The 25,293-nt window shown below is 38.8% G+C and overlaps 1 long non-coding RNA gene and 1 other non-coding gene across 2 annotated transcripts in view; one reads left to right on the top strand and one right to left on the bottom strand.

Annotated features, from left to right (window-relative positions):
• Positions 1-365: 365 nt before the first annotated feature.
• Positions 366-468, bottom strand: LOC121472390. The gene has a single exon (XR_005982875.1). It is a non-coding gene; the product is annotated as a U6 spliceosomal RNA (small nuclear RNA).
• A 16,269-nt stretch (positions 469-16,737) lies between these two features.
• Positions 16,738-25,293, top strand: part of LOC121471987 — a 91,992-nt gene continuing 83,436 nt past the window's right edge. Inside the window, exon 1 of the long non-coding RNA XR_005982746.1 lies at positions 16,738-16,860. This is a non-coding gene — a long non-coding RNA (uncharacterized LOC121471987). The remainder of the gene's footprint in view (positions 16,861-25,293) is intronic.

Here is a 25,293-nt window from a genome sequence, read left to right as displayed (position 1 = left end):
CATAGGGATCACCTCATTTACTTCTTTTCACTGAGGGATTACTATTTCATAGTCCAATGTCTGAAAACCATTACTTCATACTTTGTCTTGTGTCTCAAATTTTTAAAAGATTTTATTACCTGTTTGAGAGAGAAAACACAAGTGGGAGTGGGGTGGGGGTGGGGGGTGGGAGTGGGATAGTGGGGAAGGGCAGAGGTAAAGGGAGAAGGAGACTTCCTGCTGAGTGGGGATCCTGATGTGAGGCTTGATCCCAGGACCTGGATATTATGGCCTGGGGCAAAGGCAAAGGCCACCCAGAAGCCTCAATTTTGTTTTTATTTTTTTTATTTTTATTTTTATTTTATTTTATTTTTTTCTCAATTTTGTTTTTAATGGAACACATCACGAATTTGTCTGTCATCCTTTCATGGGGCCATGCTAATCTCTCTATTGTTCTAATTTTAGTATATGTGCTGCCAAAGTGAGCACTTGTTTCTCAACTTTATTTATTTATTTATTTATTTATTTATTTCCTGTTTTTCCTTTTTTTAAAAAAATTTTTATTGTTGGCTTGAACCTTTCTTAGTGCAATGGAAGGAACTCAGGTTCTATACTCAGGAATGCCTATGATTACAGAGACAGCTCTGATGCTTACTCATTTTATGATAACGGGCACGCTGTAAATGTATCTAAGCCTCAGATTTTCTGTCTGTAATAAAGGGGTAGTACCCTTCACTGGTAGGGTTTTTTGTTTTTGTTTTTGTTTTTGTTTTGTTTGTTTCTCAATTTTAAGTGAAAAGACTAAATCCAGTTTCTCCATAGTATGGACAGATAGTGAAGTCAGAATTATTTTTTTGTTTTATTGTGGTAAAGTATACATATCATTGAACTTATATTTAACTATTTTAAGTGTATAGTTCGGTGGCATTGAGTACATTTACATTGTTGTGCAACCATCACCACCATCTACCTCCACAACTTTTCCATCATCCTAAACTGAAACCCAGTACCCATCAAACAATAACTCTCCATTTTCTTTTCTCTTCAGCCTTTGAAAATCACTGTTCTGCTCTCTGTCTCCATGAATTTGGGTACACTAGATACTTCATATATGTGGAATCATTTAATATCTATCCTTTGGTGTCTGGCTTCTTTCACTGAATATAAAGATTTATTTATTAGAGAGAATGAGAGTGCGAGCATGAGTGGGGGAAGGGGCATAAGGAGAGGGAGAAGCAGATTTCCAGCTGAGCATGGAGCCCAACAGAGGGCTTGATCCTAGGACCCCAAGATAATGTCCTGAGCCAAACGACATCATAAGGGTGGGACTTTAATCATAGGGCTGTTGTCCTTAAGAGCAGAGAAAGAGATCAGAGTTTGATCTGTCTGCATACTCAGAGAAGAGGCTAAATGAGGACACAGCAAAAAGGCAGCTATCTACAAGCTAGAAAGACAGACATCACCAGAAATGCACCTTGAAACCACCCTGGTCTTGGACTTCTCTTTTAAGAGAAAAGAGAGAAAACATATTTCTGTTGTTTAAGTCACCCAGTCTGTGGTATTTTGTTACATCAGCTTGAATTGACTAATACAGTGTACAGGTAGCTGTTCAAATCCCTGCTTTGAATTCCAGAAGTGGAGCTGCTTTGAATTTTTTGAGGAACTTCTGTACTGTTTTCTGCTGTGTGTAATTACCTTTTTAAAAAAGATTTCATTTATTTATTTATTTATTTATTTATTTATTTATTTATGTAAGAGAGAGAGGGAGTCTGTGTGTTTGTGTGTGTTTGAGAGAGAGAGAGAGAGCTGGGGGAGGACCAGAGAGAGAGAGACAACCAGACTCTACACTGAGTACTGAGCCTGAGGCAGGGTTAATCCAGGATCCCAAGATCATGACCTGAACCCAATATCAGTTGTTTAACTGACTGAGCCACCCAGCCTCCTCACATAATTACTTTTTAATAATCTATTTCTCTGCTAGACAGTAAGCTCTGAGAAGGCACATTAAGTATCTTCTATACCTAGTGCCTACCACATTATAAATGCTCAATAAATATATGTTAACTCCATGAGCAAATATATGAATTTTTTACCTGAAAATTAATTATTAGTAGTAATAACTATTTGAAGCAGCATTATATTGTTGAAAAAAAGCATGAAACCAGAATTTTAGTCATGCCTTTGCTACTAACTTACTTGTGACCTCAGATAAAATATTAAATCACTTAGGCGTCAATGTCTTCATCTGAAGATGAGCAAGTTGTACTGAATGATCTCAAGGTTCTTTCAGTACTAATGTGTCTTCTCTGATTCTCAGTGCTGGGACACCTAGTATCACTAGTTTTGCTTGGACACCTTGCCTGCTGTCAGTGCTTAAGAAAGCAGCATACCGGGGTTAAGGTCCCTGGTGGGTTGAATTGGGTTGGCTTTACCAATGGTAGAGGATACATAAAGGATTAGGTTAGGGATGCCTTGGTGGCTCAGCAGTTGAGTGTCTGCTTTCAGATAAGGGCCTGATCCTGGAGACCCAGGACCGAGCCCCACATCGGGCTCCCTGCATGGAGCCTGCTTCTCCCTCTGCCTATGTCTCTGCCTCTCTGTGTCTCTCATGAATAAATAAATAATCTTTTTTAAAAATTACTATTATAAAAAGATATTAGGTTAATAAAAACAGTATCAGTTATCAAAACTAAGAGTCAAGTACAAGAGCTTTTGGTGGGAGCCAATGATACCAGAAAGAGGTCAGGAAATGGGCTGCAAAGCTAGCCTACAGAGGTGAATGGTGGTTGGCTTCATATGGTGGCTATAGATAGTGCTGGGTCTCCAAACTTCTGTGACAGGATTCTTTGTGTCTCTGTCTTCCAGGATATATATATTTTTTAAGATTTTATTTATTTATTCATGAGAGAGAGAGAGATTGAAAGAGAGAGAGAGAGAGAGGCAGAGGGAGAAGCAGGCTCCATGCAGGGAGCATGCAGGGAGCCCTACATGGGACTCGATTCCGGGTCTCCAGGATCACACCCTGGGCTGAAGGCAGCGCTAAACCGCTGAACCACCAGGGCTACCCTCTTCCAGGACATTAAACTGGAATGTTAATTACTACTTTTTCTACCACTTAGGTTAAAGATAAATGGAAATAAAAATATCAGAAAAACCTAAGCCTTATTTTTTTATGAAATATTTAAAAAATTAGATGTAAGTTAGGGCAAAATGTAAAAACTGGTGAACTTGGATAAAGATTATTTAGGAGTTTCTTGTATTATTCTTGTCACTTTTCTGTAAGTTTGAAATTATAAAGATTAAAAGTTACTAAGAAAAAGAAGGAAAATATGTTTTAAGGAAAGTAAGATAAAAACCAGAAGAGGACACATACAGGAACTTGCCTAAGTGTCCTTTATCTGCCTCTCTTCGTAGAGTACACTCTACTTTTCCTGTAAGCATTAGAGTTGCCATAACTTAAGTTCATCCCCACTGTGGGGAATATTTACTTTACTCTGGAAACATTTTATATGGGAATTTACCCACAGCAACTTCAGAATTGATTTTATAAGCATAGATGAATTGCTCCTAGGGCAAAGAATAAAAGCATCTTATTATATAAGTTTTTTGACATTGTTCATAAGTCTATATCAAAGTGTCAATGTGTTAATATCTAGAACTTTCATTTGACATTAGAAATTCAAGAAGCCACAATTTTAGATTTACCAGCTAATCAGAGATCCTCTGACTTAGCTAAATTCTATCATTCTTTTAGATGAAAATATTTCTAAAATATAAATCTGATAAAGGGCTTATACACAGAATAAGGAACTCTTAAACCTCAGTTTTTTTTTTTTAAGGCAAAAAAATTGAGGACATGTCACTGAAGAAGAACATAGCAAATAAGTGCATCAAAAGATGTTTAATACCATTAGTCATTAGGGAAATGCAAATTAAAATGGCAATAAAATACCACTACACAGGCACTAAAATTTAGGCTAAAATTTAAAAACACTGGCAATACCAAGTATTGTCAAGAATGTGGCATGACTACAATGTTTGTACATTGCTGGTGGGAATGTAAAATTGTACATCCACTATGGAATGCAATATAGCTGTTTCTTAGAAAATTAAACATAGACTTACCATTTTTTAAAAAATATTTTATTTATTTATTCATGAGAGACACAGAGAGAGAGGCAGAGACACAGGCAGAGGGAGAAGAAGGCTCCATGCAGGGAGCCCGATGTGGGACTCAATCCCAGGACTCCAGGATCATGCCCTGGGCCAAAGGCAGGCGCTAAACCACTGAGCCACCCAGGGATCCCTAGACTTACTATTTGTTTTTTGTTTTTTGTTTTTTTTTTTTAAATTTTTATTTATTTATGATAGTCACAGAGAGAGAGAGAGAGGCAGAGACACAGGCAGAGGGAGAAGCAGGCTCCATGCACTGGGAGCCTGATGTGGGATTCGATCCCGGGTCTCCAGGATCGCGCCCTGGGCCAAAGGCAGGCGCCAAACCGCTGCGCCACCCAGGGATCCCTAGACTTACTATTTGATCCAGCAATCCCACTCCTAGATATTCACTCAACAGAAATGAAAATGTACTTCACTCAAAGACTTGTACTTGAGTATTCCTAACAACTTTGTTTATAATCATCAAAAACTGGATTCACCCAAATGTTCACCAGCTAATGAATGAATAGATAATATATTCTATGTCTATACAGTAGAATACTACTACTCCGAATTTAAAAGGAACATACTACTCATAGACATAACATGAATGAATCCCAAAAGCATTATGCTAAGAAAAAGAAGGCAGATCTGAAAGACCACACACTATAATTTCATTTATGTAACATACTGGGCAGGTCAAAACTAGAATTACTGAAAGCAGATTAGTGGTTGGCTGGTCCCAAAGATAGGAAGGGAATTGCACAGGGGCAGGAGGGAATCTTTTAGCTTTGATGGAAATGTCCTATGCCATAATTGTGAGGGGTTTTTTTGTTTTGTTTAAGATTTATTTAGGGCCGCCTGGGTGGCTCAGTGGTTTAGCACCTGCCTTTGGCCCAAGGCGTGATCCAAGAGTCCCGGGATCAAGTCCCACATCAGGCTCCCTGCATGGAGTCTGTTTCTCCCTCTGCCTATGTCTCTGCCTCTCTCTCTCTCTGTGTGTCTCATGAATAAATAAAATAAAATCTTAAAAAAAAAAAAAGAACTTGAACTTAAAAAAAAAAAGATTTATTAATTTGAGAGAAAGAGAGAGTATGGGGGAGGAGGATTGTGGCCAGAAGGAAAGGGAGAGAGAATCCCAAGCAGACTCTGCATGGAGCTCTATGCTCCATGCAGGGCTCAATCTCATTACCCTGAGATCACAACCCCAGCTGAAACCAAGAGTTGGATGCTCAACTGACTGCGCCACACAGTAACCCCAGTTGTGAGGGTTATTAAACAAATATATGGGGATCCCTGGGTGGCGCAGTGGTTTGGCGCCTGCCTTTGGCCCAGAGCGCGATCCTGGAGACCCGGGATCGAATCCCACGTCAGGCTCCCGGTGCATGGAGCCTGCTTCTCCCTCTGCCTGTATCTCTGCCTCTCTCTCTCTCTCTCTGTGTGACTATCATAAATAAATAAAAATTAAAAAAACAAACAAACAAATATATGTACTTATGAGAATTAATTGATTGTACGCTTAAATTTTGTGAATTTTACTGTAGTCAATTATTCCTCAATAATGCTGATTTAAAAAGAAAAAAAAAACTTTAAAATTAAGCCATTCTTTTTATCGCCCCAATATTTTTATTCCAGTGGCTATCTGATACTAGGACCACAGTAACTGCTATTGGAAATTAATAATAAATACCATCAATTGATAAATGTTTAACATAGGACACTAGAATGACCTATACAGCCGACTTCACATTTTTCAGGATAAATTAAAAATAAGAGAGAGGGGGTGGTTAACATAATGGAATTTGCTTTGACAGAAGGCTGCTATGGTGTTTAATTTGATGTGAAATGGAAAGGTGACAAATATGGGGATCATTTTAGTTCAGATGTATCAAATCTCCTTATTATTCTAGAGCAAATATTAGTGGATTGAATGAATCTCAAGCTGTAGACATTTCTCAAGTCTATTTTTAAACTCAAACTGGCTCTTTCCCAGAAAGAAGAGAAACAAAAATTTACTGGCAGTAAAGCCTTTACCTTTTTTCATTGAATTTTCTGAGGAGATTAAAAAAAAAGCCTCTGAAAAATCAGAACAGATGGAACATTACGAAGTGCACTGCAAAACAGAATACTTTTCAGAGTACTTAGAAGAAAATAAAGTGCTCAAAAAGACCCTGTCTTTTTAGAAAATCAGTTGACTAGAGACAAAGTATCAGATGTAGTAAATATTTGCCTTTCTTTGAAGGCACTGAAAACAATAAAAACCCAGCCACATTAAATTGTTCTCAAGGTTGGTCTGGAAGGCACCAGTCCAAAGGATTTCCATCTGAAAAGACTTTGTAGAATTCTTCTTAGAAATAAGATAGTTGAATGGTTTGGGTAAAGCCTGAGAGAATTGATAAAAAAATGTTGCTCATTAACATTCACTCTCTCTTTTTCCTCACCATAAAACTATCCTTTAAATATCAGAGAGTTAAATCTTAAACTCTCCAAGGAGAAAATGTAGGGGAGAAAAGTCCCACATATGGCAGCCATGTTTTGCATTCATAAAGGTTTCACAGTCTCCACTTGTAGATAAATGAATAGGTATTAGAGTAGTTGCCTGGCTCTTTGCAAGGGTTAAGGATAAGAAGTAGCCTATACATGGGTCAAGGGAGAATGTGGAGGGATCCAGATGTTAACTCTATTTTCCAGTTCACCAGACTCATTCATCGCAGACTTGCTACCAAACCATTGGGAATGAGACAGTGTAGGGGAACATGTTAACAGCAGCCAGTGAAATAGACCAAAAAACTGTCAGTCCCAGGAAAAGTACTAGAGAGGAGAATCACAAATGCAGCAGTGAATCTTTGCCAAACAGATACAGTTGGTTTGTTGGGTTTTTTTTTTTTTTAAACATCACACTTGACAAATCCTTCCTGAGATTCAAAGGGAAGAGACAAATAAGCTTCCATTTTGTTATCAATAAAGGTAGCAAGTTGTAAAAAGCCTAAATACTGTTTTAAGAGTAAACTATAGAGAGAACATAGCAAGCTATCATAAGGTAAGAAAAAAATAAAGAAAAAGAAGTGCAGCAAAAACAATAAAAACAAAATCTTCCTTGAATGGAAACTGGAAGTACATTTCCTTGGCTGAAGATCCAGTGTGAATAAAAGGGAAAAAAAAATAACATCGTGATAAGGCCAAATGAAATGGTAAACCAACCTTTAGTACTGAATGTGATTGTCAAAAAGCCTTTAGATGGGTGATTTGGAGTGCTGGTCTTTTGACACCTAAAGCTGTTTACTAAGCTTAAAGAAATAGACAAAATTCTCAAAAAAATGCTTTCAAAATTACTTCATTCTGATTCTCTTTAGTTAGTTTGGGAAAATCAAAAAATGCCTATAGCTCTTAGAGGAATAGGGACTAAAATGCATAGATGTGGTATTGTAATGAATTCAAAGTATTTGGAAACCATTGTGTCTCTGTCTTTGAATGTTTGGGATTACAAAATGTTTGCAAAGATGATGATCTAAAAGTGGATGGTCAGGCCTGGCTTTAAAAGGCTACCTGAACAACAACAACAACAACAAAAAATGGGGATATTAGGAAACCTATTACAGATCTCTCTGAGCTCCAAAAGCCAGCATGGTTAAATAATGTCCATACCTCTAAGAGAGAGCAGGGGATATATTGCTTTGATCATTTGACAAGCCTACCTCCTCTAGGGACAGAGTGTGGCCCAAGATGCCAGGTACATTCTAGGACTGGATCTGATGTCTGGAATCTCATGAAGTTTGGGAATCTCAGAAGGCAAGGAACTGGACTGGCTCTCATGGGGGGAGGACTTCTTAAGGAAATTATCATTTCTTCTTGACCAAAAAGGCACTCAGGAAGAAATTTGTTTTCTTTTCGCTGCCATTGGATAAATAGATCATCCATCCATCACCTATCCATTTATTATATTCCACAATTTTTTTTTCTCAGCACTTACTATATGCCAAGCAGTGTGGGTGCTGAAGATAAATCAGTTAAAAAGACCCTCATGGAGTTTACATTCTAATGGAGAAGTCCCAAAATAAACAGGTACACAAATAAGTATTATACTTACAGATTGTAAATGAGCTCTGAGGGTGATGAGAGAGTGAATAAAAAGTTCACTAAAATAAATAAAGTTCGCTATAATTAGTGGTTATAGGAAATCATTGATGGTTTTCAAGCAGGAGAAAAAGATTGGACATTTTAGTAAGATCACTTTACTATTATATTGAAAGTATATTGGAGGGGCACCTGGATGGCTCAGTCAGTTAAGCGACTGCCCTCAGCCTTAGGTCATGATCCTGGGTCCTGGGATCAAGCCCCGCATCAGGTTCCCTGCTCAACGGGATGTCTGCTTCTCCCTCTGCCCCTCACCTCACTTGTACTCTCTTTCTGGTGCATGTGCAGTCTCTCTCTCTCTCTCTCTCAAATAAATAAAATATTTTTTTAAAAGAAAGTATATTGAAATAGAACAAAAATGGAAGTAGTGAGACCAGTTAGGAGATGCAAGTGATATCTATTTATTTATCCTACTGAGAAGTGGGGTCTACATCCCTTCTCCTTGAGTTCGGGCGGGCTTATGACTACTTCTCCCAATAGAGTAACAGTGGAATTGAAGCTGGGACTTCTGAATTTAGACCATAAAAAATCATACCTTCTCTGCTGGAACTTTGCTTGATCCACCATGTAAGTCCACCTACACTGAGGCTTCTCTAGGCTGTGAAGGAACCTAGGCACATAAAGGGGCCATGTGTAAGTGTTCCAGTTAACAGTCCTAGCTGAGGTCCCAACTCACAGCCAGGATCAGCAATCAGATGTGTAAAAGATGTCTCCAGATAATTTCAGCCCTGCGTTATTAAGTCACCCTCAGTCTCAGTCTTTCCAGCTGAGGTCCCAAGATATTTTTATTCAGAGATAAGTCATTTCTGCTGTGTCCTGTCTGAATTCCTAACCTATTAAGATTTGAAATGATGTCTCTGCCTCTTTCTCTCTCTCTCTCCGTGTGTGACTATCATAAATAAAGTTTATTAATGGGGATCCCTGGGTGGCGCAGCGGTTTGGCGCTTGCCTTTGGCCCAGGGCGCGATCCTGGAGACCCGGGATCGAATCCCACGTCGGGCTCCCGGTGCATGGAGCCTGCTTCTTCCTCTGCCTGTGTCTCTGCCTCTCTCTCTCTCTCTCTATCATAAATAAATAAAAAAATTAAAAAAAAAAAGATTTGAAATGGTTTGTCACATAGCAAATAGTAATTGTACCACTGGGAGAGGGACATCTTTGAGGGGAGAAACTAAGAGATGCCAATGAAAACTGAGGGCATAAACTGAAGCAATTGAGTAGAGACATCAAGTCGTTTGTTGGACTCATGAGTGTAAGCAGAAAACTGGACTGAAGATAGGCTATTGGCAAGCAGCGTACGGATCCTATCTACTTTCCTGGGACTGGATGAGTCCACTTAGGGCAGTGAGTGGGCAGAGAAGAGGGGCCAGTTCAAGACCTCATTCTAAGGAGTCTAGTATTTAGAGGTAGGTAAGAGAAGAGTCAGAAAAGGGAATTGAGACAGAGTGCCCACTGAGGTAAGAAAAAAAAAAAAAAACCCGAAAGAATGTCACAAAAGCCAAGAGAGAAACTTATTTCCAGAATGAAGGTAGAGTCAACTTTGTAGAAAACTATTGAGAGTCAAAAAGATAAAAGTGATCATTGGATTCAGCAGTAAAAAGATCACTTGTTGACCTTGAAAGAAGAACAATTTCAGCAGGGGTGGGTGGGTCAGAAACATAATGGGGTTTTGATCTCTCAAGGAATGAAGAACAGTACATTATTTCAAAAAAAGTTGGATCAGCATGCCATTCGCAGCTAGCATAAGTACTACCAAAATTGCACAATTTACCTGTAAGGGGAATAGCATAATGTAGGAAACAACATAAATTTTTGGCGTCAGAACTGGGTTGAAGTAGCTATGGGCAAATTATTTAAACTCACTGAGCATCAGTTTCTTCATCTGTAAAATAAGAATAATGATACTTCTTCATAAGGTTGTTATGAACAAAAAGTGAGATAACATTTTAACACAGTGCTAGGCATAAAGAAGTTTGCTCAGTGTTCATTCATTCATTGAAAACACAGTCATTGAATGCCTACTGCATGCCAGGCCCCGTGGTGGGTACCTGGATACAAAGATGAGAAGTCTCTGGCTGTGACCTCCAGAAAGTTATGGATGAGGATAAGAAAATTGTATCAATGGGATAGTGACAAAGGAGAAGAAAACCTGACATGTGTCTGAGGGAGTCAAAAAAAGCTGTACCGAGGGAATAGCATTTCATCTGTGACTGGAAGGCATGGGGTAGGTTTGCCAGGTGGACAAGCTCAGGAGGATATTCCAAGCAGAGAGAACATTGCGTGCAAATGCTCAGGAATGGGACTGAGCATAGCATGTTCTTGAGCAATAGATAGCTGAGTGTTACTGCAATATGCCGTAAAGAACAGGTGGAGGTGGTAGAAAGGAGGTGATAAGGGATGAGGCCAGATTGGTAAGAAGGAATGGGAGGATAAGAAGCCTTATTTGTCATGCAGAAAAGTTTAGATTTTATCCTGAAGGGATAAGAGTGATAAAATCATTCTTAGGCATGGAAGGTGGACTAAATTTCCTTAGCTTTATAAAATGCCTTGGCCTTTGCACTTAAAAAAAAAAAAAAAAAGCATCTCTGAGCAATGCTTGGCAGGACATGTGCTATAAATTATTTTTCCAATTGTGACACTGGACTGTTTTCATAGGGAGGAATTCATGGACCAACTGAACAGGGTAGAGAATCCAGAAAGAGACTTGTTAGAGGAAAGACTAAATTAGCTTTCTGTTCTTTCCATAGAGGATAATGTCAATGCCATATGAAGTGGCAATCAAAGAGCATGTAGCAAAACAAAAACCAAAAAGAATATGAAAGAGATGTGATACGTTTAATAGTGATATGAGGATGGTATTATCTAGCTTTTGTGACATGTGGTATTTGTAGTTTTATAGGTTTGTGATTTGATATGCTTTCTTTCTCATCTTAACCTCTAAATTGTTTTTGCATCAATTATTTTGCATTCCTTTTCTTAAAGAAGGTTTTAAAAATTGAGTATGCCTTAGACACCACAAAACCTGGATAAGCCATTGAATACTGCATTATACTTTATTGTTTTCCTTAAACCTGCTTGCAACTTGGAAAATCGTTACTTTACTAAACTCTACTCAATTTCCCCAATATGAGCATGCCGCCTGTTCCGGTACCATGCCTGATAAAACAATGTTCATGTTAGTTGTAATCTTTGTCTGTCATTGATGCATTAAATTCTTCTATAAGGGGCAGCCCCGGTGGCGCAGCGGTTTAGCGCCGCCTGCAGCCTAGGGCGTGATCCTGGAGACCCTGGATCGAATCCCACGTCGGGCTCCCTGCATGGAGCTTGCTTCTCCCTCTGCCTGTGTCTCTGCCTCTCTCTGTGTGTCTCTATGAATAAATAAAATAAAAAAATCTTAAAATAAATAAATAAATTCTTCTATAAGTTTGAAGACAATAATAAAAAAGGAGATAAGAGATACCTATATATCTATCTACTTATCTATCTGCTCTGTGTATGTGTGTTTGTATCTATGTATACACACAATGTATATATCAACAGCATGTATAAATTAAGTAATTGTTAACAATGCTCCATGGAGGGGACAGGGTAACAAGGGACAGAGATTAGATAAGAAACTACTTTTATTGTAGTCTCCTTTTTTATTGTTGAATATTTTTCATGTTTATGTACTTATTTCTCAATTGAATTACATCTGGGGTTCATTTTTGTTCAAACTGATTTACTAGGTACTTTTTGAGGGGGAACAAAATGTTGAGTTGGGTTTTGCTGAAAGTTGATCGATGTAGTTTATTTTAATGTTTTATGTCCACTTAAAGTATTCCTGTACTCAGATAATTTCTGGGACTGATTACTAGGCCTTAAAGAATAGAATAGCTTAGTGTTGCCCATCAAGTAATAGAGATAAAAGTAACACTTTTCACTTTATTCAGATCTTACCTTTGAAAATATTCTCTGAGGTGCTTCCTATGAGGAGAGCTTACATTTACTAAAAGACCAAATGGTCTTTTTATTCATTTTTGAGGGTCTCCCTAGAGTTCCATAGTAATTTTCAGGCACAATACAAAATGCACACACTATTTTTTCACACACATCCCCAGCCGTAAAGCTGACCCTCAGTTCCTCACTCTCACAAAGCAGGAACCCATATCCTGGGAACCCGGGCATGCAAAACACATCCCAGCCCCATCCAGCTGATTGAGGCCAGAGTCCAATCAGTTTTCCCTGTCAGGGAAACTTGCCAGGAGGAACGTCTGCAATCCTGAATAATTCCTCCTTGAGGATTCCTCTCACATAGTCCACGTGTGCAGAAGACTGGAAAGAATGCTCGAATCATCCTAAAGGAAGGGAAGTTTGTTGGGTGGGAGCCCTTTGGACACACACACATCACATTGCAGAGTAGCCTGCCACTTGGCCTGATGGGTTAGAGGTGATGGTGTCTATCACCATCATGCCTGATGGTCTCTGAAGCTTGGGAGGCAGCCAAGGTTTGGGAAATTTTGCTAGGGAAGGGGGCTAAAGGGGCACCCACAAATCCAGAAAAGAAAGAATGGAGAAATAAGGCCTACAAAGTTGAACCCATTTGCTTTATGGTCCTTACCATCTATTGCCAGCAGTTTATCTGCTCCAGTCACTGAATGCTTCAGGAAAGCTAATGATCTCTGGAATATGGTAGTTGACAGTACTTTACCTTGAGTGTTTCTCCCCTATGATTTCATCATATCCAGGGAAGAATGCAACCATGTGACTTCATCCCCCACCAACCAAAATACTTTCCATTCTCCCCATGCCTCAGAATCTCTTAATAAGACAAAACCTTTTATTCCACAGTTAGAGGTAAGGCAAAGTACCCCAGGAGGTAGAAGATATTGGCTTAAATACACAGGAAGATTGTTAAGGGATCCCCTCAGGAAAATCCCTTCCATGGGGACTGAAGACCCTCTGACACTTCATTGTAAAAATTCTTTTTTCTCATGGGAAGCAGATGAGATTACCAAACTGAGACATCTCTTGTTCTCAAGCAAGGCACGTATGAATCTTTGTGTCCTTTCTCACGAGATAGGGCTTTATATCTGCATCGAGGGACAAGAACATCTTCAAATATCTTACTTTGTTTAGGAATCATGCTTGTTTTTTACGTTTCTGTAAAATAAAACTAAGAAACCTGCCTGCAGCCACTCAAATGAGATAAGAAAATTGTGATTGGAAGACCCCAAGGGTCCTCAATTTCTGCCTTGAAGAGAGAAATACAAAAGCTCAACATCATGGCCCCCACCCGTTCCTATCACCTTGGATGGCTTGCAAAGACATGGCTCTAAGAGAACAGAGCAAACTCCACAAAAGAACTACCAGTTCTGGGCATGAACCATTATGATGAATGAAGAATCCCCACTTCAAAGAGTGAGGAGGTCAGACACAGTATGGGTGATGACTGGCTAACATTGATTTTTTAAAATAACTGATATTTATTATTTTTAAACCTCAACTTTCGTTAGGTATGACTAACATACAGTAAATAACATATGGTTGAAATGCACAATTTGATAGGTTTTGATGTATGAATTATACCCAAGAAATCATCACCACAATCAAGATAGTTTAAATATCACCCCTAAAAGTTTCCTCATGCCCTTTTATAATCTTTTCCTCTTGTACCTGCCCATCTCCTCATTCACTAATCTGTTTTCTATAACTATACGTCAGTTTGAATTTCTAGAATATTATATAAATGAACTCATGCAGTACATACTCTTTTGTGTTTGCTGTTTTTGCCCAACGTAATTATTTGGGGATTTATCCATGTGGTTGAGTATATCAGCAGTTGATTCCTTTCTATTGCTGGGGAGTTTTCCCTTGGGTACATATACCACAGTTTGTTTATCCACTCACCTATAGATGGACATGTGAGTTGTTTTCAGTTTGGGGCTATTACACATGAGGATGCTATGAACATTCATGTATAAGTCTACATAGACTTTATTTTCTCTAAGTTAATACCTAGGAGTGAATGTCTGGATCATATGGTAGGTGTATGTTTAACTTTTTAGGAAACTGCCAAACCGTTTTCCAACCAGCAGTATGAAGAGTTCAAGTTCTTTCACCTCCTTGTCAACACTTGGTATGATCAATCTTTTTAATTTTAGCCATTCAGTAAATGTATCATGGTATTTAGTTATGGTTTTAATTTGCATTTCCCTAATAACTAATGATGCTGACCATCTTTTAAAATATGCTTATCTGCCATCCACGTCTGTTTGAATCTCCAGATCATTTTTTTAATTGGGTTGCTTATTTTTATTATTGATCTTTGAAGGCTTTGTAAAAATATATTCTATGTGCAAGTCCTTTGTCAGATAGAAGCTCTGCAAATCCCATTTACAAGACTGTATTTCCAAATAAGGATGATAAACCAGCTTTGGGTTTCATTGATTTTTCTTTATTGGTTTTCTGTGTTCTATTTCATTGATTTCCCACTCTGATCTTTATTATTATTGTTTTTCGGCCTACTTTGAGTGTCATTTGCTCTTCTTTTCCTAGTTTCTCACAGTGGAAAGTGAAGTCACTCATTTGAGTCCTTTATTTTAATACAGGCATTTGGAGCCATAAATTGTCTTCTAAGTACATCTTCAGTAGCCCTCTACAAATTTTGGTGTGTTGTATTTACATCCAAGTCAAATAGTTTTCTAATTTCTCCTTTGACTCTTTTTCTGACCCATGGGTTACTTTGAAGCATGTTATTTAATTTCCAAATATTTGTGACCTTTTTGATTAGTAATATAAATTCACTGTGGGCAGAGAAAATATATTTAAATTATTAAATGTATTGAGACCTGTTAAATAGACCTATGCTAAGGTCCATGTTGGCAAATATTTTGTATGCAATTAAAAAGAATGTTTTTGCATGTTTTACTCATGCATAAGTTATAATCCCCCCAATACATTGTTATTATTTTTGTTTGAGCCATAAATTATCTTTTAAAGATATTTAAATTTTTTAAAAAACAATATTACAGGTTGCCTGGCTGGCTCAGTTGCTAGAGCATGTGACTGGATCTTGGGTCGTGAATTCCAGCCCCATGTTGAGGATTGACTTTACAAAAACAAAAAACAAAACAAAACAAAAAAACCTTAAAAAATGCAGATCTTACATATTTGCTCACATAGTTACCATTTTTGTTGCTCTGCATTCTTATGTAGGTCCATATTTCAATTTGGTGTTACTTTTCTTCTACCTAAAAGATTTCCTTTACAATTTATGGTAGCGTATGTCTATTAGTGATGAAGTCTTTCAGTTTTTGTATATCTGAAAAAGTCTGTTCTGTCTTACCTTTTGAAAAATATTTTTGCTGGGTATAAATTTCTGGGTCATAGTTCAATGCTTTTTACAACAGTTTAAAGATCTTGTTCCACTGTCTTATCCTTGCATTGTTTCCCATAAGGAAACATTCTTATCTTTGATTTTCTATGCATAATGTGTCTTTTCTTCTTTGACTGCTATTAAGATTCTCTCTCTCTCTCTTTTTTTTTTTTTAAGATTTCCTCTTTGTTGCTAATTTTGAGCAATTTGATTCTGAGGTATCTTAGTGTAGTTTACCTCACATTTCTTGTACTTGGAATTTATTGCGCTTCTTGGATCAGTGGATTTATAGTTTTCAAAAAAGCTGGAATATTTCCAGCTATAATTTCTTCAAATAATTTTTCTGTCCCTCTCCCCACTTGGGGACACTGATTACATGTATATGAGGATGCTTGAAGTGGTCTCACTGATTCTCTTTCTGTTGTTTTATAATCCTCTTTTCTTTCATTCTTGTTTCATCTTTATTGCTGTGTCTCAAGTTCATTAATCTTTTCTTCTGCCATTAATCTGTAATTTTCATCTCAGATGTTTTTTGATCTCTAGAAATTTGTTTTTTTTCTCATGTATCTGCTTAACTTTTTGAACATCTGGAATATAATAATAACTGTTTTAACGTCTTGTCACTAATTCCTGTCAGTTTTGCATCAATTTCAGTTGGTTGGTTTTTCTACTTATTATGGTTGTATTTTCCTGCTTCTTTGATGCCTGGTAGGTTTTAACTGGATGCAAATATTGTGATTTTACTCTCTTAGGTGCTGGATATTTTTGCATTCTTATATTTTAAACTTTGTTCCGGGATACAGTTAAGTTACCTAGAAAGAGCTTAAGTATCTTTTATCTTGCTTCTAAGTTCTGTTAAGTAGGACCAGTTCCCCATTAAGATCTTACTTTATACTCTCCTAAATGCCCTCTGAACTTTGAGGTTTACCAGTATAGCTGGTGGAAGCAGGCAAAATTCCTGGTCCTGTGTTACCAATGAGCACTGTTCTTTCCAATCGGAAGATTGCTCTTTCCCCAGCCTTGGACAGCTCTCTTGCTGACATGGGCTGATGAGTATTCTGCTTAGCACTCAAAAGGGACTCTGCAGATTGCCAGAATTCTCTCTGTGGAGCTCCTTCCTCCCCGGAACACTAGATTTCTTGATCAACCAGGACTTTCAGCACCAGAAGTGGGCCATATTCCTCCCAGGATCTCCGTACCTGTACCAGTACCTGCTACCTAGAAATTCTCCCAAGGCAGTAAGCTCATTCTTTCTCTCTGTGAGGACCAGTTACGTGGATTATAGGGCTCATCTTGTATCTTTCAATGCCTTATGTCCAGTGTTTGAAACCTATTGTTTTATATATTTCATGTGGGTTTTTGTGGGTTTGGGTTTTTGTTGTTATTGTCACTGTTGTTGTCATTTTAGTGGAAGTCAGGAAATTTGGTTGTTCGGGGCACAAAGTCAAAGCTGGTGTCTGTTACCCCACCTTGGCTACAAAGTGGAAATTCACCTAACCTGGGATTTTAAAGAGAATAAAGGGAATGCAAAACCCTGATTTTTTTTGGTCTAGTTATCCCCAAATGTCTGTGTTGTTTTGGTCAGAAAGAATCAAAGTAAATTCTGGCCCAGAGAGAGGAGAAAAATCCTAATTCCAAAGTGGTAAAGACTGATAGCAGCTCATCTCTGGTGCAGAGAATTTAGAAAGGAAAGGAGGGAGAGACAGAAGCATGTCTTGCCATTGAAGGAGGGTTCCTTATCACTGAGCCCGACTTTATCCCACTTCTCATTTTGTCAAGAACAATCTCTAGATCCATGAAGGCTTGTCAAATATTGGGATGCCACATGGGGATACTTCCCAAAGAGAACAAGAGTTCATTTAAGAGTAATAGTCATCAGGGGAAATGGTGAAGGGAAAACAAGGCAGAAACAAGTCATTTTAACACTGTGTCTGGCTACCAAATAGTACCATTACATATTTAGGAAATTCCTCACATGATGGGTTCCCTACCCCCATCACTGCAAAAATCACTGCACCTCCAGATGCTCATTGTCTCAGCCTCCCTTGCAGCTCTAGGTAACATAGTCACATGATCTGGAACACAGTAAACAGATCCACTCTCAAAGAACTTTAAGTACTTATTTATTTCAAGTTTATTTGTCTGTTTGTTTATTTATTTATTTAAGTATTCTCTATACCCAACATGGGGCTCAAACTTATTACCCCAAGATCAAGAGTTGTATGCTTCTCTGACTGAGCCAGCCAACCATCTCCATCTCCACCAGACTTTAAGTCAAAAGTTTGTGTGAAAGTAGCAGGCACTGGCTGCATCTATTCTGGTGATGTGCAAAGAGCAACATTCCAGTTTACAGAGGCTGCAGTGCTAAGGCTCCTAGAGTTCTGTCTACTGCCTGGTGTTGGAAGTACTAGCAGCACCTAAGGGTGGGGGAAGTGGAGTCTCCCTGAGCCAGTTTTCAATATGATTTTGTGAATTTCCTGGCTGTGTTGCCTCTGACAGTGTAGCATGATGCTTTGGCTTTCTAGGAGAATTTGTGAGTGTCCTGCTATCTTTTAATACAGGGATTAGCAGAACTTTTCTGTAAAGGGATAGTTTATAGAATGGATTATGGACTGAATTGTGTCCCCTGGAAAATTCATATGTTGAAGTCCTAACTCCCAAAATGATGATATTTCAAATTGGGATATGGGAGGTAATTAGGTTTAGGTGGCATAATGAGAGTGGGGCCCAGACTAATGCCCTTATAGGAAGAGACACCAGAGATCTTGCTCTTTCTTCTTTCTTTCTTTCTTTCTTTCTTTCTTTCTTTCTTTCTTTCTTTCTTTCTTTCTTTCTTTCATGTGAGGACCAGCAAGAAGGCAACCAAGTCTGCAACCGCAGGAGAGAACACTCACCAGAAACTGACCATGCTGGCACCTTGATCTTTGACTTCTCATGTCCAGAATTTGAGAAGATAAATTTCTTTGTTTAGGCCAGTCTATGGTATTTTGTTATGGCAGCCAAACTGACTAAGGCATTAGTAAATACTTTAGGTTTTGTGGGGCACACAGACTTTGTCCCAACTATTCAGTTTTGCCAATATAGCAGGAAAGCAGCTATGGAAAATATATAATCAAATAAGTGTGCCTGTGCTCCAATAACATTCTACTTATGGACATGGAAGTTTGACTTTCATATAATTTTCATGGGTCATGAAATACCCTTTTAAAGTTATTCTTAGTTTGCGGGCCATACAGAAATAAATGGCAGGTCACATTTGCTGACCTCTATAAAAACATTCCTTTTCTGCTCAAACAGCCTACTGTTGGTTTCTCATTTGCAACTAAGAACACTAGTACATTTAGTCTATGCTTGTTTTAAGAGAAGCTTATTCTTAAGCCACTGAGATAGACAAATACCCATTCTGCTTTTCTTCAACTGCCAGAGAAGAATTTTCTACATAAACCTCCCTGGGTCACCTGCTGCAATTTTTAGCAACCCATAGACTCCTTGTACTGTCTAATATATTTCCAGAGTCTTCTCATGAGGAAAGATTTTAAATAGCTTTTTGTTTCCCTCTCCTATAGATTACTCTGCTCTGGAGAGCCTTTGCTCATCTGAGTGAGCCATTTGTTTCGTTGTCACCTGAGCCACATGACTGTGGATAGACAGAGCTCAGCAGCCATAGCCATAGCTCAGCCTTTCTGTAGCTGACAGGAAAGATATGTGAAATAAGACATACAGAGATGGCAATAAAATAAAGTAGGCTGCAAGATGAAAGCAGGTCATTCCCTGGACTCATTTGTAAGGTGGATTTAGGAAACTGTACCACACTATTCTGGAAGCTCAAACTGACCAAAGTCATTGACATTTAGTCCCCGCCCCCCCTTTCTTTTCCCAGGCACTACACTACAAAACCCAGATTCTGTTTGCATTTCAAATAGTGTAACTTGCCTAATAAAAATAAGATGCTTAGCAACAGAAATGGATTACAACTGTATTTAGCTAAACCAAAGCCATATAAAAATCTTCTGGACAATATGATTGACACAATTGGCAGTTCCTCTTGTCCTTTACTGACAGTATCACCTGGTTTATATTCTGATGTGAGAAGTCTCATCAGTCTGGGGTGATTTGATTTGTCAGGGGAACAATGAGAAGGCAGAGGCTCAGACACAAAGGTCTGTCCCTGCCTCTCCTTGGGTGCAGGTCTGCAATTTATAGACTTCCTGACTGCATTAGGGACTCTTTCTACCTTTGAATATTAGATCTTCAATTTTATTTTCGAAATTACAATAATTAAATAAGCAAAAGGGAAAGCAAGTCAGTGTTATTTGGGGACCTAGAGAAAAGTACCGAGGAATGGGAGAAAGAGTGAGCCTTCCCTAACATTAACATGAGAAGCCATGTTAATGGTATGTACCCCCTGATATGATTGGATGAGAATGACGCTTTACCTCTGTGGTCTTCCTCCCCCAAATCCATAAGCCCAGTCTCATCATGAGAAAAATATCAGACAAATCTCATTAGAGGAACATTCTATAAAATACTTGACCAGTCCTCCTCAAAAGGTCATCAAAAACAAGGAAAGACTGAGGAACTCTAAGAGCCAAAAGCCTAAGGAGACACAACAACTAAATATATGGCATCCTAAGTGGGATCCTGGAATAGAAAGAGGATTTTAGGGGAAAAAACTGAGGAAATCCGACTAAATGGCAGACTTTGGTTTATAGCAATATATCAATCTTGGTCCATTAACTGTAACGAATGTACTAATGTAGGACGTTAACAATAGGGGAAACTTGGTGTGGGGTATGTGGAACCTCCTAGTACCATCTTCACAATAATCCTGTCAATATAAAATTCTTTTAAAATAAAAAGCTTATTCAAAAGAAAAAAAAATCGGCTTTCCCTTTTGCTAGACTTATTCATTCCCCTGCCCTCCAGCGACAAGCAGAGGCAGCAGTTGCTATGGACGCTTCGTTCAGGCTGCCGTTCATTATCTGGGGCTAGATAATACAGGATATAAATGAGCAGCCATACATTTTAAAAATAAATCTAGACAAAAAAAAAAAAAAACAGAATTAAAGCAGTGTACACAAAAGAATTAACTTTCCAAAGCATTTTGTTATTTGTCAGAGTGAATAGAACATCATCTGTGAGAAACTCCAAGATGGAATCCGACCTTTTATTTTTAACACAACAGCTGAACTCTCAGTGGTTGCCTGCAATAACTACAACCATTGCCTGTAGACAGCACCTCTTCCAAATTAAGGAACGTTCCTTGAGGTTCTCATTAAATGCACATTACTGTTTTGGGGTTGATATCCTGGGAGCTATGATTGTTCAAGTTACTCTTTACAGAGTTGAGTTTTATATAAAGCAGAAGCATTATGAGGGAACTGAAATGTATTCTTCAGAGTAGGTTTGTTTTAAATATGTTATTTGGTACAAATATCTCCTTTGGGAATTGTGCTAGAAAAAGCCTTTCTGATTACTTCATGGCTGTGTTTTTAGCAGCAATTGCTCCCCTTAAGATAACCTTACAGAGGTCATTCTTAAACAGAGAGAATTGATGATTGGTTATCTGGTGACTGCCCTCCACCATTGCTCACAATCTAAGCTGGCCACAGAAAAAGGAGGAATCTCTTGATTTGGGTCTTTAGCAGTAAAACAAGTGAGGAACTTAAAAGCCCTTTTCTGGTGACTTCTGGTTTCAGAGTTTGGGGGCTGCCTTGACAGAAGGAACTATTTTGACACTGGTCATTACCTTTTTGCTCTTTATATGAATTGAGTTGAGGCTGCACTTTTCTCTCCATTTTTCTTTTTCTTTCACAATAAAGATTATTAAAGACAAAAAGAAAGATATAAGTCTATGTTTTATTTTTATTTTATTTTATTTTTTAAGTCTATGTTTTAGCATTCTTAGCTCTGCCATGAAATGGGTTTTGTTACTTCGACAGAGCACTTTGGTTCTCTGCCTCAGTTTCCTAAGCCATAAAGTTGTATTCTTAATACATGCTTATTCTTAATACATTCTTAATACAATTAAATAATAATATTTAAGTGTTACTATGAGGATCAATGATCATAATAGATGTTAACTTTTTTTTTTTTTTGGTTTAAAATGCAGAATGAAGTTATGTTTAAATACTTAAAGAGAACTACTCAAAATTTCAAAGTGCCCTTTAAGCCCCCTAAAATAGCAGTTAACTTGTGACCAAGGTGTCACAGCTACAATTTGGTCACAAGTTTCACAAAACAGAAACTAAATCTGGCTGATTTTTTTTTTTTTTTTATGATAGTCACACAGAGAGAGAGAGAGAGAGAGAGGCAGAGACACAGGCAGAGGGAGAAGCAGGCTCCATGCACCGGGAGCCTGATGTGGGATTCGATCCCGGGTCTCCAGGATTGCACCCCAGGCCAAAGACAGGCGCCAAACCACTGCGCCACCCAGGGATCCCTGTTTTTTTTGTTTTTTGTTTTTTTTAAGATTTTATTTATTTACTCATGAGAGACACAGAGAAAGAGGCAGAGACACAGGGAGAGGGAGAAGCAGGTTCCCTGCGGGGAGCCTGATGTGGGAATCTATCCTAGGACCTGGGGATCCCAATCTGAGCCAAAGGCAGATGCTCAACCACTAAGCCACCCAGATGCCCCTTCTGGCTGATTTAAGAAAAAAAAAAAAGAAGAAGAAAGAAAAGAAAGAAAGAAAGAAAGAAAGAAAGAAAGAAAGAGAAAGAAAGAAAGAAGAAAAGAAAGAAAAGAAAGAAGAAAAGAAAGAAAGGAAGAAAAGAAAGAAAGAAAGAAAGAAAGAAAGAAGAAAGAAAGAAAGAAAGAAAGAAAGAAAGAAAGAAAGAAAGAAGAAAGGAAGAAAGAAAGATCAAGGATGTGTGAGAGAAAAAAATTTTGGAAACAATATTGAATAATTCCTACAATTGCCAGGCTTGAAAAATGGGTAAGAACAAGGAGGGCACAAAGCAGCCAGGACCATGGCCAAAACTGTTGTAGGAAAGAACGTTAGGGTTCAAAGCGAACGGGCCAAGAAAAAATTATTTTATTAAAGCATGGGGACAGGACCTGTGGGCCAAAAGAACTGCAATGGGGCATGAGTGGCCCAGTAGACACTTTCAAGTTGGGAGAGCGTAAGTCTCTGAGGAATTTTGAAAATAAGATTTCCAGGACCTTGAGGGCCTAGCTATTGTTGGGAAAAGGTCATTTATTACTGTCTAATAAAACCTGAGTCATGAGACCCTTCAGATGTATGTTGGTGTGTCATACGCTTGGGGGGTGATTGCCAACATGTATCTTGGGGGATAGAGATAAAGGAACTTTCTAAAGGAATTTTTATATGTTCAAGTAGACTTACAGGACCCTGAGGGTTGGGCTAAGGTTAGCAAGGCATTAACATCCAGGCAGCTGAGTTCCTAGAGGAATGTCGCTCTGCCTGTTTCAAGGATTTGTCAGTGGGCTGTAGGTAGTAAGGAAATGGAGTAATTTTTCTTCTGGCTTTGTTTGCTGCATCAAAAACCATGTCATCAAACACTACCCCCCCCCCCCCACTTGATGTTGCTACTGTTGATGTAACCAAACCAACCTGAGTTGGCTCCTTGGTGAGTCAGAAACTGCATCAGGCTGAGTTGTCACACAAAGAAAACTTCTATTTGTAGCAAGTAAGGAGATTGCTGAGAATGGTTTCCAAAACCATGACTCCCTGACAGAGGGTGAATGGGTTTCTTTTGTTTAGGGTTAGAATGATTATTAGATAGGGAAGACTTGTCATCCTATGTAGAGGCGGGCATAAGGTCACATACACAGCTTAAGGAAATGTCTATACATAAACATTGTATTATTCATCCTGTCTCCTTGGGCAGAGATATTAGTATTATAATGAAGTAAAAGTAGTTGTAGGTCATTCTAGAGGTCACTCCATGGTCCATCTGTACAGGCTTAGCTCCAACCATCTAGGTGGTCTGGGCCAGTGGGAGATTTTGTCAGGACAGTTGCCATCACCTGGGGGGTGGTTTTTGGTTGCATTTGTCTGAGTTAAGAGGAAACCCAGAAAGAAGAGCTCAGGGGAAAATGTTAAGACAAAGGTGAGTTCAAGCAGGTGGACAGTAAAGGCCAGGGTCTTGTGGTCTAGCTGGTGACATTGCCACTCCCCACCCCCCAACAGACACACACACACACACACACACACACACACACACACACAAAGATTCTCGGCAATATGTGTGTTTCCCATCGCTGATTCAAAGTCTAAGACAGGTATTTCTCATTAGCTTTGCCCACTGTGTGACCCAACCTCCCAGCAAGGAAACTGGGAAATGAGCATCTGGATTTTCTACTTCTAAAGTGAGAAGTAAGCACCATTTCCCACTGAGACTCATAAAATGATGTTCATTCCCAAACACAAGGAGTTTCAGATGTTGAGTAACCATCCCAGCAATAGTAAATATCTCCTATGTAGAATTTTTAAGGGGAATTGACTACCTAATGTTGGAGAAACTATAGATACACATCCAACAGGACTCATGTCTAACTTGGGTATGTTACCAGTGTTTCTTTCTGTGACCCCTTATCCATTATATAGCCTATATTTATTAGCTTTACTTTTCTCCAACTTTGGACTTGATCTTGTTAGTCTGACACACCTGTCTGATTCCCAGTGAGGTCACAACCATTTGTCCCCATAGTCATGACTTGAGGTGCAACCCAGAATTGAGGCTATAAAAGAAACCATAATCTACACAGCAATACAGACCTTTGACATATTCCATAATATTAGCACATAGCTCATTTTTCAGCTAGGATGTAGGTGGCCCATATGATTAGGATGGAGTATGTTTTTATATGAACTCTTGAAGTTACTTTTTCAAACTATGAAAATGTTTGTTATTTTCATGATCAGAAGTGTTCCCTAAATAGTTTGTGAAGGCCTTTTCCTGATGGTGACTATTAAGTGCCAGTTAAAAATTTTTAAAACTTCTTTTCAGGGGATCCCTGGGTGGCTCAGCAGTTTAGCGTCTGCCTTTAGCCCGGGGTATGATCCTGGAAACCCGGGATTGAGTCCCGCATCGGGCTTCTGCATGGACCTGCTTCTCCCTCTGCCTGTGTCTCTGCCAATCTCTCTCTGTGTGTCTCTCATGAATAAATAAATAAAATCTAAAAAAAAAAAATATTTTCATATTTTTATTTGATGAATATAAAATTTAAGCCCTCATCTGAAGATGAGAAAGAATTTATCATATCAAAGTTTTTTTTTTTTTTTAATTTTATTTATTTATGATAGGCACACAGTGAGAGAGAGAGAAGCAGAGACATAGGCAGAGGGAGAAGCAGGCTCCATGCACCGGGAGCCCGACGTGGGATTCGATCCCGGGTCTCCAGGATCGCGCCCCGGGCCAAAGGCAGGCGCCAAACCGCTGCGCCACCCAGGGATCCCCATATCAAAGTTTTTAAAAAACTTTGTCCCAAATTATGGTGATACTCACCAGGGTGATGAGGCTAAGCAGTTAAAGGGATATTCAGAATGAGGGCAGGAGAAGGGATCCCTGGGTGGCGCAGCGGTTTGGCGCCTGCCTTTGGCCCAGGGCGTGATCCTGGAGACCCGGGATCGAATCCCACGTTGGGCTCCTGGTGCATGGAGCCTGCTTCTCCCTCTGCCTGTGTCTCTGCTCTCTCTCTCTCTC

This window comes from Vulpes lagopus, chromosome 11 (assembly GCF_018345385.1).
Source record: "Vulpes lagopus strain Blue_001 chromosome 11, ASM1834538v1, whole genome shotgun sequence".
NCBI lineage: Eukaryota > Metazoa > Chordata > Mammalia > Carnivora > Canidae > Vulpes > Vulpes lagopus.
This window is presented reverse-complemented; position numbering and strand designations above follow the sequence as displayed.